This window comes from Triticum aestivum, chromosome 4D, assembly GCF_018294505.1.
Source record: "Triticum aestivum cultivar Chinese Spring chromosome 4D, IWGSC CS RefSeq v2.1, whole genome shotgun sequence".
NCBI classification, from domain to species: Eukaryota; Viridiplantae; Streptophyta; class Magnoliopsida; order Poales; family Poaceae; genus Triticum; species Triticum aestivum.
In genome coordinates this window covers 365,453,200-365,459,199 of record NC_057805.1, presented here as the reverse complement: position 1 = coordinate 365,459,199, position 6,000 = coordinate 365,453,200, and positions in this window count along the sequence as shown.

Here is a 6,000-nt window from a genome sequence, read left to right as displayed (position 1 = left end):
ATGGGTATGTCTCCTTATAAAATGGTTTATGGAAAAACTTGTCATTTGCCTGTTGAGTTAGAACATAAAGCATATTGGGCCGTCAAAGAGCTCAACTATGATTTCAAACTTGCTGGTGAAAAGAGGTTATTTGATATTAGCTCTTTAGATGAATGGAGAACCAAGCTTATGAAAATGCAAAATTATTCAAAGAGAAAGTTGAAAGATGGCATGACAAAAGAGTCCAAAAGCGCGAGTTTAAAGTCAGAGAATATGTTCTTTTGTACAACTCTCATTTCAAATTCTTTGCAGGAAAACTCCTCTAAAAATGGGAGGGCCCTATGTTATCGAGGAGGTTTATCGGTCTGAGCCATCAAAATAATTAATTCCAAAGGTACTAACCCGAAGGTTGTCAATGGACAACGAATAAAACTTTATATCTCAGGTACGCCCATTAATGTTGAAAGTAATATTATCTAAACTTTGACAACAGAAGAACACATAAAAGAGTCCTTCCGGAACACCCTAGAATCATGAAAATAAGGAGGTACATGATACGGTAAGTAAACGGACTCCAAAAAATCCATAAAAGTATTTTTTATCAGTTTTGGAATACTTAAAAATTTAGGAAATAAAGAAACTTCCAGGAAGCGTACCCTGGTGGGCACAAGACACCAGGGCGCGTCAGGCAAGGCTTGCCTGACGCGCCCAGGTGGGTTGTGCCCACCTAGGACACCTTCCAGACTCCGTTTTTCTTCCGTATACTTGTCCTCCAAGATAAAAAAATCTATATATACTTCCCGAACCTGTTAACCACTGTATCGCGAAGAAATCCTCTGTTCTCTTTCCTTGCTGTTTTCTGACAGATCCCATCTACCATGGTCGGTTCAAGCTCCTCCAATGACAAGTTCTTCACAACCCATACCTGCCGTGAAGGAAATATGCCCTAGAGGCAATAATAAAGTTGTTATTTATATTTCCTTATATCATGATAAATGTTTATTATTCATGCTAGAGTTGTATTAATCGAAAACTTAGTACATGTGTGAATACATAGACAAAACAAAGTGTCCCTAGTATGCCTCTACTTGACTAGCTCGTTAATCAAAGATGGTTATGTTTCCTAACCATAGACATGTGTTGTCATTTGATGAATGGGATCACATCATTAGAGAACGATGTGATGGACAAGACCCATACGTTAGCTAAGCATTATGATCATTGAGTTTTATTGCTACTGCTTTCTTCATGACTTATACATGTTCCTCATACTATGAGATTATGCAACTCCCGAATACCGGAGGAACACTTTGTGTGCTATCAAACGTCACAACGTAAATGGGTGATTATAAAGATGCTCCACAGGTGTCTCCGAAGGTATTTGTTGGGTTGGCATAGATCGAGATTAGGATTTGTCACTCTGTGTTTCGGAGAGGTATCTCTGGGCCCTCTCGGTAATGCACATCACTATAAGCCTTGCAAGCAATGTGACTAATGAGTTAGTTACGGGATGATGCATTACGGAACGAGTAAAGAGACTTGCCGGTAACGAGATTGAACTAGGTATGATGATACCGACGATCGAATCTCGGGCAAGTAACATACCGATGACAAAAGGAACAAAGTATGTTGTTATGCAGTTTGACCGATAAAGAACTTCATAGATTATGTAGGAGCCAATATGAGCATCTAGGTTCCGCTATTGGTTATTGACCTAAGATGTGTCTCGGTCATGTCTGCATAGTTCTCAAACCCATAGGGTCCGCACGCTTAACTTTCGATGACGATTTGTATTATGAGTTATGTGATTTGATGTACCTAAGGTTTTTTGGAGTCCCGGATGAGATCACGGACATGACAAGGAGTCTCGAAATGGTCGAGACATAAAGATTGATATATTGGACCATGTTATTCGGACACCGGAAGTGTTCCGGATAGTTTCAGATAAAACCGGAGTGCCGAAGGGGTTACCGGAACCCCCCGGGGAAGTAATGGGCCTTAGTGGGCCTTAGGAGAGAGAGAGGGCAGGAGCCAGGAGGTGGCGCCCCCCCAAGGGGAGTCCGAATAGGACTAGGGGAGGGGGGGGCGGCCCCTCTTTCCCTCTCCCTCTCCCTCTCTCTCTCCTTCCTTCTTCCCCCCTTCCACCAAGTGGAAGCCTACTAGGACTTGGAGTCCTAGTAGGACTCCTCTCCTTGGGGAGCGCCTCTAGGGGCCGGCCGGCCTCCTCCCTCCCTCCTTTATATATGGGGGAGGGGGCACCCCATAGATAGACAAGTTGATCTTTAGCCGTGTGCGGTGCCCCCTCCACAGTTTTACACCTCGGTCATATCGTCGTAGTGCTTAGGCGAAGCCCTGCGCCGGTAAATTCATCATCAACGTCACCACGCCATCGTGCTGACGAAACTCTCCCTCGGCCTCAACTAGATCAAGAGTTCGAGGGATGTCACCGAGCTGAACGTGTGTAGATCGCGGAGGTGCCGTGCGTTCGGTACTTGGATCGGTTGGATCGCGAAGACGTTCGACTACATCAACCGCGTTACTAAACGCTTCCGCTTTCGGTCTACGAGGGTACGTGGACGCACTCTCCCCGCTCGTTGCCATGCTTCTCCTAGATAGATCTTGCGTGATCGTTGGAATTTTTTTGAAATACTACGTTCCTCAACAGTGGCATCCGAGCCAGGTCTATGCGTAGATGTTATATGCACGAGTAGAACACAAAGAGTTGTGGGCGATAATAGTCATACTGCTTACCAGCATGTCATACTTTGATTCGGCGGTATTGTTGGATGAAGTGGCCCAGACCGACATTACATGACCGTGTTCATGAGACTAGTTCTACCGCCGTGCTTCGCACACAGGTGGCTAGTGGGTGTCTGTTTCTCCAACTTTAGTTGAATCAAGTTTGACTACGCCCGGTCCTTGTTGAAGGTTAAAACAACACACTTTACGAAAAATCGTTGTGGTTTTGATGTGTAGGTAAGAACGGTTCTTGCTAGAAGCCCGTAGCTGCCACGTAAAACTTGCAACAACAAAGTAGAGGACGTCTAACTTGTTTTTGCAGGGCTTGCTGTGATGTGATATGGTCAAGACGTGATGACATATAAATTGTTGTATGAGATGATCATGTTTTGTAGAAGTTATTGGCAACTGGCAGGAGCCTTATGGTTGTCGCTTTATTGTATGAAATGCAATCGCCATGTAATTGCTTTACTTTATCACTAAGCGGTAGCGATAGTCGTAGAAGCAATAGTTGGCGAGATGACAATGATGCTTCGATGGAGATCAAGGTGTCAAGCCGGTGATGATGGTGATCATGACAGTGCTTTGGAGATGGAGATCAAAGGCACAAGATGATGATGGCCATATCATATCACTTATTTGATTGCATGTGATGTTTATCTTTTATGCATCTTATTTTGCTTAGTACGGCGGTAGCATTATAAGATGACCTCTCACTAAAATTTCAAGGTATAAGTGTTCTCCCTGAGTATGCACCATTGCGACAGTTCTTCGTCCTGAGACACCACGTGATGATAAGGTGTGATAAGCTCTATGTTCACATACAACGGGTGCAAGCCAGTTTTGCACACGCAAAATACTCGGGTTAAACTTGACGGGCCTAGCATATGCAGATATGGCCTCGGAACACTGAGACCGAAAGGTCGAGCGTGAATCATATAGTAGATATGATCAACTTAGTGATGTTCACCATTGAAAACTACTCCATCTCACGTGATGATCGGACATGGTTTAGTTGATATGGATTACGTGATCACTTAGATGATTAGAGGGATGTCAATCTAAGTGGGAGTTCTTAAGTAATATGATTAATTGAACTTTAATTTATCATGAACGTCCTGTTAGTATTTGCATATCTATGTTATAGATCAATATCTCGCGATGTAGCTCCCCATTTATTTTTGATATGTTCCTAGAGAAAAACTATGTTGAAAGATGATATTAGCAATGATGCGGACTAGGTCCGTGATAGGAGGATTATCCTCATTGCTGCACAGAAGAATTATGTCCTTGATGCACCGCTAGGTGACGGACCTATTGCAGGAGTAGATAACAGACATTATGAATGTCTGGCAAAGCTCGGTATGATGACTACTTGATAGTTTAGTGCACCATGCTTTATGGTTTAGAACTGGGACTTCAAAAACGTTTTGAACGCCACGGAACATATAAGATGTTCCAAGAGCTGAAATTTGTATTTCAGACTCATGCCCGAGTCGAGAGGTATGAGACCCCTGACAAGTATTTTGCCTACAAGATGGAGGAGAATAGCTCAACCAGTGAGCATGTGCTCAGAATGACTGATTACTACAATCGCTTGAATCGAGTGGGAGTTAACCTTCCAGATAAGATAGTGATTGACAGAGTTCTCTAGTCACTATCACCAAGTTACTAGAACTTCGTGATGAACTATAATATGTAAGGGATGACGAAAACGATTCCCGAGCTCTTCGCGATGCTGAAATCAACAAAGGTAGAAATCAAGAAAATCATCAAGTGTTGATGGTTGACAAGACCACTAGTTTCAAGTAAAAGGGCAAGGGAAAGAAAGGGAACTTCAAGAAGAATGGCAAGCAAGTTGCCACTCCCATGAAGAAGCCCAAAGATAGACCCAAGCCTGAAACTGAGTGCTTCTACTGCAAAGGAAATGGTCACTTGAAGTGGAACTGCCCCTAGATACTTGGCGGATAAGAAGGATGGCAAAATAAACAAAGGTATATTTGATATACATGTTATTCATGTGTACTTTACTAGTCTTTATACATTATAGCAACCCCTCGATATTAGATATTAGTTCAGTTGCTAAGAGTAGTAACTCGAAACGGGAGTTGCAAAATAAACAGAGACTAGTTAAGGGCGAGGTGATGATGTGAGTTGGAAGTGATTCCAAGGTTGATAAGATCACCATCGCACACTCCCTTTACCTTCGGGATTAGTGTTGAACCTAAATAAATGTTATTTGGTGTTTGCGTTGAGCATGAATATGATTGGATCATGTTTATTGCAATACAGTTATTCATTTAACTCAAAGAATAATTGTTGTTCTGTTTACATGAATAAAACCTTCGATGGTCATACACCCAATGAAAATAGTTTGTTGGATCTCGATCATAGTGATACACATATTCATAATATTGAAGCCAAAAGATGCAAAGTTAATAATGATAGTGCAACTTATTTGTGGCACTGCTGTTTAGGTCATATTAGTGTAAAGCGCATGAAGAAACTCCATGCTGATGGACTTTTGGAATCACTTGATGCTTGCGAACCATGCCTCATGGGCAAGATGACTAAGACTCCGTTCTCCGGAACAATGGAGCGAGCCATTGACTTATTGGAAATAATACATACCGATGTATGCAGTCCAATCAGTCTTGAGGCTCACGGCGGGTATCATTGTTTTCTGACCTTCACAAAGGATTTGAGCAGATATGGGTATATCTGCTTGATGAAACATAAGTCTGAAACATTTGAAAATTTATAAGAATTTCAGAGTGAAGTGGAAAATCATCGTAACAAGAAAATAAGGTTTCTACGATCTAATCGTGGAGGTGAATATTTGAGTTATGAGTTTGGTCTTCATTTGGAACAATGTGGAAAAGTTTCGCAACTCACGCCACCTGGAACACCACAGCGTAATGGTGTGTCCGAACGTCATAACCGTACTTTATTAGATATGGTGCGATCTATGATGTCTCTTACCGATTTACCACTATTGTTTTAGGGTTATGCATTAGAGATAGCTGCATTCACGTTAAATAGGGCACCATCTAAATTCGTTGAGACGACACCGTATGAACTGTGGTTTGGCAAGAAACCTAAGCTGTCGTTTCTTAAAGGTTGGGGCGGCAATGCTTGTGTGAAAAAGTTTCAACCTGATAAGCTCGAACCCAAATCCGAGAAATGTGTCTTCATAGGATACCCAAAGGAGACTGTTGGGTACACCTTCTATCACAGATCCGAAGGCAAGATATTCGTTGGTAAGAATGGATCCTTTCTAGA